At 47.6% G+C, this 14,638-nt stretch overlaps 1 pseudogene; it reads right to left on the reverse strand.

The window, feature by feature from the left end:
* Window positions 1-899: 899 nt before the first annotated feature.
* On the reverse strand, window positions 900-1,018 carry LOC118604888 (annotated as a pseudogene).
* Window positions 1,019-14,638: the final 13,620 nt, after the last annotated feature.

A 14,638-nucleotide genomic window follows, 5' to 3' on the forward strand; every position in this document is an offset into this window, starting at 1 on the left:
TCCACTCCACTTCCCACCACCAACGGGTGTTACTGGCTTGGTTTTAATAGGTCAAGTTCAGGGCTCTGGTCTCTGCCTTTCTCCTCTGCCTCTACCTGCTCAGCTTAATGTGAACTGCATGATGCAGAAGAAGGTAGAATGCCAAAGAGGTAACTACAGAGCAGCAAGAAATTGCCTTATAGGTGACATGAGACCTTTGACTGCAATGCCAGGCTAAGGTATAAAAGGCAGTTGATGTGCAGTGGAACACTATGCAACAGTGAAAAAGAGCAAAGGACAACTGAACACAAGAATACAGCTACAACTCACAAGCTAACATTGAGAGAGAGAAGCCAAGCACAGAGGAGTGCCAAGGTCTCTGGGGGTGCTGACCATGGCTTGTCTCTTGATCACGGTACTGGTTACACAGGTGAAATTACTCTTTGTGAAATTCCATCAAGCAGGACACGTACAATTCATGACCTTTTCTGCAAGTATATTATACTTCAACAAAACATTTATAGAAAAGGAGGTAACCCTGCACCTCTGGGCTCTTATGGCCTGTCAGATTTCCCACTATATGCACAATTTGTTGAGTTCTAAACTTCAAGCACACTTCAAAGTAAAGATGTCTAAGGATGCGTGCTTCCTGTCCTTCCTTAGCTCTGCTTGTTTGCTCTTCAGTAGCAAACCGAAGTGAGAGCATCCACAAACCAAATCCAAGTTATTCTCACTCGTCCTTTAATCTAGACCCAATAATCTAGTTTAGCTCACAAATAGGCCAGCTCTAAACCTCAAAAGCAAGACTGCTTCCTGTGCATAAGGACGAGGTCATGCAACTCAGCATCTCTCTAAATATCAAACCAATTAACTAGTTAATCACCTAGCATCTTGTGCCCACTCTTTTTGTTTGTTTTTTACACCTACATTACCTGCTCTCCCTAGGTGATCTCCCATCCAAGTACTAACCAGGCCCGACCCTGCTTAGCTTCCGAGATCAAACGAGAGCAGGTGTGTTCAGGGTGGCATGGCCATAGACTGTGCCCACTCTTATATAAAATATAATCTGTCTGAACCCCTTCACTGTTACTGAGGCCCAAGGAGAGCAGGAGGTTGCCCAAGATCATTTTGTAACTCTTCTGTGGAAATGTCCCAGGTCCTCACTTAGTCCTTCTCAAGGGCCAAGACTAGGTCTCCCACCCAGCCAATCCCATTGGCCCTACACAAAATTGCCCTTCAACAACTGGGAATGGGGGTGTTTAGAGGCTTCCTTCTTTTAAAAGGTTTCTTACTTGGTAAGGCTTAAACCAAAAGAGGACTCGCACTGGATTTCAGGCATGCTGAAGGTAATGGTAGGGAAAGGACATTTCTGGGGCCTCCGAGGGGAATCACAGATTGCTGGCAGACTTTATCCTGTTCCCTGCAAGAGGCAGGCACAAATGGCATCCACCCAGACCGTTATTTATAAGGCTGTTCAATACTGTGTGCTCCTGTCAGAGTAGAAAGGGTTGTCCCTTCCTGCCCTACGCCCAATTCCCCAGTAGCTTCTGGAGAGGATGCCTTCGCAGCAAACACCCAGGGGTTAGTTGGTACAATTCTTGGGACAAATGCCACCTGATTTGCAGTGGTGAGGGAAAGAAAAGGAGAGAAATTTTGTGGCCCTTCCAAAGCACTGAGGCCCAACGTTCTCTCTCCTTTGTTTATCCCTTCTCAATTCTGCTCATTCATTCACATCTCACTCACTCTTTACTCCACCCTTCGGGCCACATTCATCCCTCATTGCTCCTTTATTTATTTATTTATTCGTTCATTCATTCATTCACTGGCTCATTCACTCCTTCATTTATCCTTTCACCCCTTGATTGCCTCTCTCTTCTTCTCCTTTCTTTTCTTTCAATCATTCCATTGACTCATATCTTCTTTCAGTCCCACATTGTCATTTTCTTTTTGTGCACTATGGTAGGCATTACTATGTTTTGATATTTCAGCCTTTCCCCCTTCTAGGCAAATGGAGGACTCTTACTTGCTGGACCCCTTGGGGTAGATGATCAGCTCTAGCCAGTGGGTTACCAGTGGAGTTGACATGCATCCCCTTTGAAGTAGAGCAATTAAATTGCTACTGCGAGGCCCTCCAGGTTATCTTTTTTAACTCCGTCACAATAACCAGCAACATTCCAGACAGTGGCTTCTCTAAAGAGCCTGAATTGCAGAGTGAGGAATGTATGGAGCCAAGCTCTCAGCCACCCACAGCAGCCATGGAGGTGCCCCACTCACATCTACTTCCAGAGAACCTCCTGTGGGAGCAGAGCTGATTGACAGTTGTCAGCTGTGCCCATCATGTTTATGTCAGCCACATGTGCTTTCCTAGGGCTGCTCCCTACAAATAACTAGTATCCATGACTGGGATACTAGAGCTGGGCCACTCCTGCTCAGTGTAGGATTCCACAAATGGCCAACTTTTGCTTAGGTGCTCCTATCAGCCTGGTCCGCAATTTCTCAGAAATGCACCATAGTCAGGCTCTTTCTGCCCAATCGTTCCTTCCCTCTCTTCTTTCATGGGCCTCAGACCTACGCTGTGGGTGAGGGTTCTCCCCACCTTCTCCTGCTCCTCCACCCTTTATCTTCTAATAAGGTACTTCTAATAAAGGCATATCTAGGCCCATCCTGGAGCCTGTTTCTCAGAGGACCTAAATGGATAAATGGCATAGAGCACAAGCAAGAACTAACATTTTGTTATTTGTTTATTTCTGTGGCATAACCTAGCTTTATTCATTCATTCATTCATTCATTCATTCATTCTCTCATCCAGCCACTCAACCTACACTCAGCAACAGGTGGTTTCCCCACCTGTCACATATTTATTGACTTTACTTTCACATCTTCACTCACCTGTCATATGAGCAGCAAGGTCTCTTAGTGTGTAGATTCCCTTGGTAACCCAGGTTCTGATAAATGTGAGCCCCCTGTCTGCCCACTCCCAGACCCTTTAACATCTATGGACACTGTCAAAGTGGACCTGGTGCCTGACTCCACTAGTGGAGTGCAATCCTCCTAGATAAAAGCCACCCAGATGAAAACCTAAACAATGTCACCTAGTCCCAGGAAGTGAAAGGGCCCCACCTCATGCTAGAGATGAAGCAAACGGATATCAGTGCAGACAGCCAAGACAAGATTTGGAAAGGAGACACAGCAGGGACTAGTGCTGTTAAGTCAGCCCCTCATCCCTGACCCTTCACTCTGCCTAAGTGACGCACTCATCTGTGGCCCCACCACACACATTCAGGGGCTTCATGTCCTTCCTAGTAGGCCTTTGAGGTGTGTTTTAATAGGGTATTTGAGAATCCAACCACCTTCCCAAGGCCCCTGGGACCTGGATCTTCCCTTTCTCTGCCACTCCTTTCCTGGATGTGCTAACAGTCAGATGAACAGCTCCTGACTCTTCCTGCCCTGATCTACCCTCCATATGGCCTCCATAGTGTTCTGCTAAAAGATAACATTCATACTCCATTAAGAGCCCTCTATAGCTTCCCATCACCTTAAGGAGAAAGCTAAACACTTAGCATGATTTTTCATGGCCCTCCTGAGCCCAACACCAGCCAGCTCCCCTCCTCTGCACCTCCCCAAAACACACACACTACACACTTCTAATCCCCTGGCTGCCTCTCTGTGCTGAGGGAGCATGGGCTTGGACTTTCAGTCTTTGACTTTGCTTTTTCCTTCCCTCTGCCTGAAGCATCTTTCATGCTGCTTCTCCACCTGACACAGTCCACCTTGTTCCTAAGGGTGAGCTTCTCTATGACTCCTAACTCAACTGCCCTGAAGTGTGTGCACTGGTCTGGCTCCTATGGGGCGTGTTTAGGGCAAGGACAATCCCTTGCTTCCCTGCCTGGCTCCCTCCGAGTCATCGATGTTGAAAAGGAGGTTTAGACTTGATATGGGCAGGGCTTGGGTTGCATCACAGTCCTGCCTCCTTGAGAAAGTTACCTTAGCTCTTAGAATCTCCATGTCTCCATCTATAGGATAAAAATAATAACACTAAGCACCTTGTAGAGTGGTTATGAGGACTGAAAAAGATAAACGGTATGTGTTCCTATGTTTAAGTATGTGTACTCACAGTCATAGGACGTGGCCTGGGACGATACATACTTTGATGCTAACCGGTTGTCTCTGGGCAGGTGAGATTTATGGGATCATTTCTACCTTTGTTTTCCTTAGCTGAGTTTGCTGCATATATATATTTTAAATAATGAGCATGAACTGCTTTTATAATGAGAAAAAAATTAAAGATATATATATTTCACCAGGAGAAATTAGTATGTGAATGTGCCTGGCTTGCAGCAGGTTACCTGCTTCCAGGAGGGCTGTGGGCTCACCTTGTCTTGTGCATCCTCAGCACCTCCCCCAGTGGCTGGTGCCTAGTAAGCATCGGTGAACTCATTTGGCCTGACTCGGTTGTTTGGGAGATGTCAAGCCTAACTAAAGTCCAGAGAGGGAATGGACTCTCCCAAAGCCACATGTGAAATGAGTCTCACAAAAGGGCTGAACCCCAGAATTCAAGCCCCCATCCCAAGCTCTTCCACAGGTAGGGGCCAGGCAGAAAAGGGCTACTTGTAGTAGCCCAGCAGCCCTTTCTTCCTACATGGCCTGCTCTTCAGGTTGGGTCACCAGGCCCCATCCTGGCCCAGACTGGGTTGGTTCTAGCTCTAGAATGATTGCAACCCATGTCCTGAAATCCAGCTTCAAAGATTGTAAGACACACCAAGGTGTTGGAGCATTGGTATAAAGATGAATTTATTAATATGATATATTGAAAGAGTTTCTTCAACTTAAAAGTTTATTTTTCCCTCTGATTTTAAAAGAAATTAAAATGTTTTTGTGGGCATGTGAGAGTACCGTGGGCTCTAGGCACCAAGCCCAGTGTGCCAGTTGGAACAGTTGGCCCTGCACAAACCTCTTAAAGCACCCATCGCTGAATTCGTACCACTGAGGAGCCTGAGACCTGACCTTGGCAGTCATGAGAAGCAAAATCTCCACTCTTATTTGGACCCCTGGCCCAGTGTGGGTGGCTGGCATGGCCTCTAAACCTCAGCTGAGAGAATAAAATGCACTCTACTCCCAAGGCTAAGTTTCATTCCCAGCCTGCCCCCTGGTTCCTTGCCAGTGACTGGAGTTTGAGAAGCATGCTTTGTGTGGCTCCTGGCTACATCTCTGGCCATTTCAAAGGGCTTTTTCTCCTGGGTCAGGCAAAGCCAACGGGGAGAATGAACTGATGCCTCTCTGCCGGCGGCTATCTCTCTCTGCAACTCCCCTCCCCTGACCACAGACTCTCCTGCTCCACTGCCCCACAAATATCCAGGGATCTCAGAGTAGTGCTGGGAGGAGAGGCCCTGGTCCTCTACTCTGCAAAATTCACGACTGGACAACATCAATGGTTTTAGACTTTTTCCTTGCCATAAAGCCTTTTCTTCCAATGAGTTCCTACATAAGAACCCCATAGGTAAAAAGCATAGAGAGCTGTTCTAGTTGAATAAGCAGCACACTCACTAAAGGGCTCCCACAGAACCCCAAATGTCCTAGGAGATACTTTTAGAAAACCACTAGGTTAGATAATCTCTGGGCTCCAGAGTGGGGAGGTAACAGCCCAAGTTCCTTAGCTAGTGGTCAGGAATCCTATTCTGGGCCAGAGAGACAAAGGCTGGGACAGGGACGGGAACAGGAAGCCGGAGTGAGTTGGTAGGGGTGTTTCCTCAGAGGGGTGCGCAGAGGAACCTAAAGTGAGTGTGAGATCTTGTCCTGGGGAATAAAGAGGGTGTGAACCTCTTACACAATAGTCATGTGCACAGCAGTCATGGGCACAATGGTCATTGACATGGTGGTCATGGGCACAGGGTCATGAACAAGGAGGTCATGGACACAACATTCATGAACACAGAGATCATGGACAAAGCAGTCATAGATACTGATCATGGGCACTGTGGTCAAGGGTACGAGGTCATAGGATAGTAGTCATGGGCACCATTGCCATGCCCATAGTGGTCATGGACAGTATGCTTGTACATATCATGGCCATGCATATCATGGTCACACACGGCCCACGGGGTCATTTCTGCTGAACCCATTAGCAGACTGGCTACAAGTCCCCACTCCTCCTTGGGAGCTTTCTGGAAAGCTAATTCCCACATAGCTGGAACATTAAATCATTGCTTCTTCTGTCTGTGAGCTGCCCAGGTACATCTGGCTTCATTTAGTCTCCCCCAACGAACAGAAACACATGTGGGCCCTGGCGCGCCTCTGAGGTGGGAGGCTATGTGTAAGGGTTTCTGCAGTGGGTAGGGCTGAGGGACTATGAGGAAGGATCGAAGGCATTTCTTTCAAAAGTGTGTTTTTTGGCACACAGTATCCTATGAGATGTTAATTAGGTTCTATGGAAAAAAGGTTTCCTCGGTCAAGTAAATTTGGCAAACTCTGCATTGAACAAAAGTAAGCAGAGAATTATGGGATTTCTCAGACTTTGATAGGTGACCCTGACTGGAAGAGAGAAAGTACAGTGTTTCCTAAACATCTTTTGCTGGAGTATCAGAAAGGTTTTTGGCTGAAGGTGAATAGGAAATCCAATTCTAAACAGGTTAAACTCTCCAGGAAGTTTTGAGCTCCTACAATAGGAAGTCGAGAGATGGGCACTTCCAGCACTTGGTAGCCACGATGCCATAAAAGCCAGAGCCCCTCCACCCTCCTCAGTGTTCTCCTTGGGATGGTTACCGTCATGGATCCAAGATGGCAGCTAAAATTCCAGAATGCCCATGTGGACACTACAACAGCCAGCACAGAGAGATGCCTTCCTCCCAAACATATTTCGTGAGCAAAGTAAACCTTCCCCACAACTCTCCCTAAAGGCTTTCCCATGTTTTTTTGGCCAGAATTGTGATACCTGCTCCTACTGATGATGATGACAGGTTGTTTTAGACCCAAAGTTCCCAAACTGTGGGCTGAGGTATCCCAGATTGCCAGTAAAGAAAATCAGGGTGCTGCGGGATGTTTACAATTTTCGAGGGAAACACAGCAATACTGGACACCACTAGAACTACTAGTTCACGTTCCTTCATAGTTTCCACATTAGATCATGCTGCATTCCTTTGATGATATCATATCTTTGAGAAGCAGTGTTTGGTGGTTGCTATAATAAAAAACAAGCACTGAATGAAAACCAACGAGGGTAGTGATGTCCAATCTAAATCCAACATTTGAGAAACTATGCAGTGTCCAACAGGTGCACATATCCCATTAGTAAATAATTGTAGTTATTTTTAAATAAATTTAAATTATTACTTTTTTCTTTCACTTAATGTACATTGTTTTTGTAGTTGGTTAATAAGTGGTCCAGCATAAATATTTTTTAAGTTGTTTGAGCCTAACCAAGCAGAGTATTAGATGTTTCTTTTAGCATAGAGGCATGCTTGAGGAAAGTTACTGAGACAAAGGGCCTGTGAAGAGAGACAGTTTGAGAACTTCTAGGTTAGACTTATCCTGATTTACTCTTGGTGACAGGGGCTGAGGTTCAAGCCTGCCTCACCTGAAGCCTATGAGCAACCCTTATAAAGAAAGAGGGGGATGTGTTAGTAAGACGCACAACGGTGGCTGCTAAACTAAGGCACCATTCCTACCTTGTGCAGAGAACTGGTGTTCAGCTGAGCACACGTTCAAAATTGCTAATACAAGAGAGTGATTCTATTCTGCAGCATTCTTTCTTCCCGGCTGCATAATCACTACCTGGGACTTGATGATCCCACCCACGCACTGAATGCATACTGTCTGGGAAGGCTCCGGGGGCAGCTGATTGCAACATTTCACATTCCCCATCTTTCTGCTTCACCAGCTCTGCTCTACCCTACTCCCTTCTCTCTGCCCACCAGAGGTAGATCAAGACCTTGCAGCTCCCCTAGACATGCTCAGACACCAACTTCTATCTTCTCGCCAGACCTGAACAGGTACCCGCACTCTGAGAAAGGCCACAGGCCAGCCTGTGCTGCCCAGATGAGCTCTTGAAGTGTGGGGTCTCCACAGGGACTGTCCTCAGTCTCCTGCATCAGATCTACCTGAAGGCCATTGAACATCTACTACTAGCCAGGCTTAGTTCACCCCTCACTCCTGGCCTGGCTATTCACCACATCTCTCCCCATTCTCACTCCACTCCAACTGCTGGCTCATTCCTGCCCTAGGATCTTGGTGTTTGCAGGATCCACAACCCAGGAGGTCCTGTACAACCCCACCTCCCTCTCATCCTGAAACAGCTTCTACCCTACTCATGCCCTTCACTTGCATTCACATTGCTCTGTTGCATTATCATCTCAATGTGAAAGGAGCCTATATATTTCTTTACTGCTTGTCTTTTGGCTACCTGCCCTACTAGAGAAGGAGGAGCCTCTTGTGAGGATGAAATCCCTGTCTAGATCACACTCATTCCCCTTTCTGGAGCAATGCCTGGGACTTGGACAATACCCTTTCAATATTTATTCAATGAATAGACAATCCTCACAACAGCCCTAGGACACTGACATCATGCCCCCATTTCACTGATGAGGCAGGTAAAGCCCTGAGAGTGTTGTGAGCCATGCCACAGCCTAGAGAGGGCAGAGTCAGTCTCTTCCTCCCCATGTAACCTGGGTGTTGCCTTCTAGCTGTCCAATTAACCCCAGTGCCTCTGGTCATTTATAGAAAAATGAAGAAGACAGGCCAAGTATGCGAATACCCTGGATTCCTACAGCTATCCCCTGGCCGAATGCCCTCATGGGTGTTCAGGCAGAGTCTTGAGTAAGTGGCAGGAGACCAGCGGGTCAGGGCTGACTTGGCCATTCCCCTTTCTATGGCCTTAGGCAGACACATATCTCTCCTCACTGTAGGTCTATCTTGGCAATAGGGCTGACTTGACATATCACTGTCTTCTACTCCTGATTCCAGAACCCTACATCCAAGAGAACACAGCAAGTGCACAGCAGGAGGAAATGAGAGGCATCTGCCCCCAGCAGCCCCCCAGACTCTACTGTTCTTTCTTTTCCTGAGGCCGTTTCTTCGCTATACCTGGGATCCAAGAAGCAGCCACGCTTTGCTCCTACCTGCTAAACTATACCTCCTGGAGGACAAGGTCATACATGAACAGCCGCATTTACAGATGAGGACCCCACCTTTCCTAAGGTCATACTGCAGAAGGTTACAGAGCCGGAGTTTGAATTCTGATCCTCAGACAGCTAGACTCAAGCTCTGACTGCCACCATGTGTGAGACATGAGGTTCTCACACCAACTGCAGACTCATTCCCGCGTCCTGCACACCATGTTGCCCTCTCTGAGCTTCTCCAGATGCCAAACTGCCTGACGAATGGACCATTTTCCCTGTAGGTGGTAAGTACCAGACAGAGAGGTTTCTCAGGGAGTTATTTCTAGAGCTTCTCACAAAAGCAGAGCTATGAAGAGTTTAAAAAAAAAGAAAGAAAGAAGAGAAAAAAAAAAACAAAGAAAAGGAAATTCCTCCATGAGAGGCTACAATGAAAGAGGACATGTAGCTCATTTGTGTTTCATTCTTCATCTGAACCCAGAGGGGACAGTCAACCCCTTCCACAGGTGTCTCTGCCCATCCCCAGGACAATGGGCCAAGTTAATGTAATTTTAAAAACATTGTTGACAATGCAGATGGTTCCTGCATCTGCTTTTCTGAATGATCCAAGCCTCCTCTGGGGGAAGGGCAGAGCTGAGCTGGGTCTGCTTTTCCTTTCCTTCTCAGATACACTAGGCTGGGCTGCAGGACCTTTGGGGCTGCTAGAAGCTGATTTCCATATTCACTTTTAGACCCTGGCCAGATGGACAAAGGACCAGTGCATCCAAGGCCCGGTGGTCCTGATATGACGTCTGTGTTGAGCAGGGACACCCGACAGTAGACACAGCACTGAGTCATCAACCACATCAGCCACAGCCCTTCCCCAGCCTGAAAAGCCAGCTGGTCAACTCCAGAATCTGCATTTCTAAGGCTGGCCTGACTACCAAGTGCTGTGTGACCTTACATAGGTTACTTGAACTCTCTGAGTCTCCAAGGTCATTTCCTGCTGTTACTGGTTAATAAAAACTATGCCTCCCTACCTAAAAATATAGTCACTCCATAGTAGTTTGGGAATAGAGAAATGGAATCAAGAAAATTAACTTGTGTTTTTTCTCCTAGATTGGGCAATCCTTGGACATGGCATGGCTTCAGCATGGGTTTCTCGCCAAGGAAGGGATCTTTTGTTATCGTACTGACTCCTAGAAGAGAAGCCAGAGACAGGCAAGGGGAAGGGCAGACGCACAGAGCTCCTCCAATGAGGTTCTTAAGATAGCAGAGCAGCAGAACTGAGGTCAAAAGGACCCATGGTGCCCCAGCCTTGTCTTCAAACCTCTGGGAGCCTGTCCCAAGCAGAGGAACCCACTGGGCAAAAACGAGAAAAATATGCAGAAGCTAAAAGACAGATGCTCTATTCCATGGCAGAAAGGAAGAACTTTATAACATCTGAACAGTGTGGAGTTGGGGGAAGTGGACTTGGGGTTTGAGCCCCATGCCACCCCAACCCTTAGATACGCAAGTGGCTGGTAGACATGAGGTATACATGCTCATATACGTGAGGTCCTTAGCAAAGCAGCCACCACATGGAAGCTGCTGTGGCTGAGAGTCCTATAGTGGACACCGATGCTGTTGTAGGATGCTGCAGAACTGAAACGAGTCACCCTTAAATTTCTCCCTGAGACTCAGAGAGATTGCCGATACTGGCCCAGGCTTACATGCCGTACCTGTTCTCCAAAGTGCGAAATGACAGCAGCTCAGGCCAGGCAAATGAGCTATAAGTGCTTGGAACTGAACAACTCCCTACCCCATTCATTCCCACCCCATCCCCAGAACCCATGTGTGCCACCCAAACCCTCAGAGGACATTCAGCAAATGTATCTTATACTCTCACCCAGATTCTCAACACAGGGTTCTGCCATGAGTAAGGGTGAAACTGTTCTTGCCCTCAGGAAGCTTCCTGGCTTGGTGGTATGAAAAGCTACAATGGGTGTGTCTCCATCCAACTGGGACAGAAAGGCTGGGAAAAAGAGGTAATGTTGTCACCACTCACCCTGGGTCTGAAGAATGTTTTGATGCTGTGTGGGGAGGGTGGTGTCAAGGACTGGAGGCCTGGGGCCACATCTCCCAACTGATAGGTAGAGGAAGCAGCCTTCAAGCCTTAGTCTGTCAGACTCCAAAGGCTTCCACTGACCAAGCTGCCTCATGTGAGAGACTAAGGCTTCTACTCATCGGCTCTGGGCTGAGCAGGAAGAAAAGAGGGAGCAAGTAAGCATATGCCTCACCTCGAGCTGGGAACAAGTATTGCCCCAGACTTTGCCTTCAGGAGTGCTCTCAGGATTGGGAAGGGTGCCTTTCCCCATCTCCTACCAAGTGCTCGAATCCTCCACATCTTCTCTGAGGAGTAGGTTCTGCTTTGAGAGCAGCATGTCCCACAAAGCACTAGGATTTGCATTCTAGCTCTGACATTCATTGAGGCTAACTCGACCTGACCCCCACCTCAGCCTGTGCTCTGAGTACAAATACCCACTGGATGAGCTGTGGAAAGGCTTAAATGAGGGACCAGTCATGCAGTAGGTGCAAAATAAATGTCACACAGACTCACTACCTTATGTCTGATGACAAGGAACTCACTCCATTTACAGGGCCACCGTTCCAACTTTTTACTTGATTCTGACAGTCAATGACATCAACTGAGCATAAAAGGAGGCCTCTCTTCTCCATCTTTTGGCATAATATATGCTTTTTGAAGGCACAGTTTACCCCCGCCCCCACACCTGCCCTTGATGACTCTGCAAAGGTGCAAAGGCAGGATAGGGCTTAGCTTCCCCTATGTCAGCACCCCCACCACTGCCCCAGGCCAAACACCCCTGGATTCTACAGGCCTCCTTCAGCGGATGTGGTTTATAGAACCTACACCAGCTCAAGCACCTTTTGGATTTAACATCTACATGCCTCCCCCATTTCCTCACCTTACATCCTGCATGTGAATGAGGCTCTCAGCCTTGACGCCCACTCCACACTCAGCCTGTCCAGGGCCAAAGAGAGAGCAGGACCTGGGAGAATGTCTGCAGGGGGAGCTGAGGGATTTTACTGCAGCCCCAACTGCTGGGAAGATGGAATCGCCATTCGCTCTGAGAACCTGCATACAGGCCTGGTGTCTGAAACAGAGCCCCCAATTCTCCACACAGCCATCTTTCTGAAAAGCCAGATGCTCTGCTGCCTGCCTGCACTTCATCAGAATTCAGCAAAAGGGACATAAATAAATAAAGGAAACTCTGCTTAGCTCTTTCCTCCTAACGATCTCCAACGTGCAGACGTTTAAAGAGACAACATTTTTCCAGAGGAACAATGGGCAAGAGGCGGCCAGGCCATGGAAGAATTTTCTGTCAGATATTATTGTTAGTTGCATTTTTTAAAAAGAAACCAAAGCAGAGGGGACGTCGTTGAGATTTCTATCAGACCCAGGAGGCCTCCTACATTTCAACTTTTGTTTATTTGTTTGTTTTTGTCAATACGCTCATGTCTGAAATTTGTGTAGCTCACTTGCAGCTAGAAAAATTCCCCTGTCGGGAGGCAGCGTTTGAAAACATGATCTTTTAAAATTTCTTTCAGCTGGGCCCTTATCGCTGGATCTTTGGTTAATATAGATTCCTTATTCATGATCTTGCCCCCTCCCCACCTCTGTGCATCTGATCAGACAGTTGGACATATGGAATTGTTCATGCTCAAAGCAGTTAGCAACGCCCCAGGCCAGACTGGCTTCAGACAAACGCGCCCTTCACCTTTTGGGCAGAGCCCCCCAACCCGCATTAATTTTTCTTGGACAGAGTCTCCATGGCCACAAAGATAACCCTCAGGGAATACTGTGCAGGGCCATCAGGGTGTTTTCCCATGAGGCAGAGAAAGGGAGTTGGAGGGCCTGGACTGCTGCTTCTGGCTTCTCACTCTATGCTGTGTGACCTTGGCAGTTCTCTTCCCCTCTCTGGACTCCTCTGTTACAGTCCAGGCAAGGGTCAGAATAGAAGCAGGAAAAGCATTGAGCTGGGCAGACAGCCCAGGACCTTTTTGTATGGGAATCCCTGATGCCCCAGTACCATCTCTAAACTGGCCCTCTCACACAATAACAGCCAATGGTTGACTCGGGCTGACCTGTTCCATGGGGGTTCCATAAGGGCATGCCTGACTGACTCATTAACCACCCAGACTCACCTCCACAGATTTGGGAAGCATCTTTTTGAGCCAGGGACTAGCATGAAACAGGCAGAGTCCGCATGTGCGGAATATCCTCGGCTCTTACTGGTTCTCCTTCTCACTTTTGTGGTGTTGATGAGGTCACAGAGGCCTAGAGAAGTTCTGCCACCTCATTCACCCAGGTCATAGAATTGCCAAACAAAACTCGGGGTACCCAGTTATTTTAATTTTTAGATAGAGAACAAGTAAAATTTTAGTATAAGTATGTCTCAGATATTGCATGGGACAAACTTACCCTACACGATATTCATTTTTTATCTGACATGTAAATTAACTAGGAGACATGGTTTAGATTTTACTGTATCTGACAACCCTACCTAGACACAGAGTACATAGGAACCAGAGCTGGGACCAGATCCCAGGCCCCAACCTTAACCCTCACCTCTTTCCCCAGTACCTTCCACCGCCCTTTCTTATGGTATCCTCTGCCTGCAACTCTGAAAGGACCAGGGTCACTACAGTAATGGTTGAAAGGAATTGCCTTCATCCTCCCCAGCACTAAACTCTTAGAGATCTGGAGCCAGAAGTGGGTTCCAAACAAATCCAATGGCTCTCTAATCATCTTAGTGGTTCTGCCAAGACCTACAAGAGGTTCTAACATACTATACACATCAAGAAAGTTTTATGAAGTGAATGAATGAGTGAGTGATAGAATGAATGAATGAATGAATGAATAGAAGAGGGACTGAGCTGCAGTCCTTCTGACTAGCTTTTGGAAATGGAATGTATGGGGGCCATGGAGAATGCCACATTAGTAGAATTTTTCCAGTAGAAGCAGCATAATTCTCCCTGCATCCTGCCTCTCCAGCCTCAGAAGCCGAGCTGCACAGATATGGGTCCTCTTGAAAGAGATTCTGATCAAGGGTGAAGTGCGGAGCTCTGCCATGGGCCAGTCCTATGCTTGAGTCCCCTGCCCACTTCCACCTCCAGTGCCTCTCTGTCCTGGCCCAGTCAGTCCTTTGCAGAATCAATAGTGTCATTGAAGCAGAGAAGGGTGGGGTAAGAAGTTTGCAAGTGAGCACTGGGCCATGTCCTAAAGTGCCAGCCAGATGGCCATCTGTGCAGTTTGGCCTCCCCAGGCCTGCTGGGGAAGGAAGTATGAAACCAAAGCCAGATGAGGGTAGGGAACCAGCCAAATGCCTCCTCTGCAGCCTCTTCCAAGCACATGTCACTCCCTCGCCTAGCAGACGTGCCCACATGCATGTGCGTACCCACACATGCACATATACCCTACTGGGTCATCTAGCTGGTAATTTCTGATGGGTCTGGCAGAGAGGACCCTTGCTCTGCCCTGACCTCCCAAGATTACAGTCTACCCTGCAAAA

Source organism: Rousettus aegyptiacus, unplaced genomic scaffold (genome assembly GCF_014176215.1).
Source record: "Rousettus aegyptiacus isolate mRouAeg1 unplaced genomic scaffold, mRouAeg1.p scaffold_m13_p_6, whole genome shotgun sequence".
Taxonomy (NCBI): domain Eukaryota; kingdom Metazoa; phylum Chordata; class Mammalia; order Chiroptera; family Pteropodidae; genus Rousettus; species Rousettus aegyptiacus.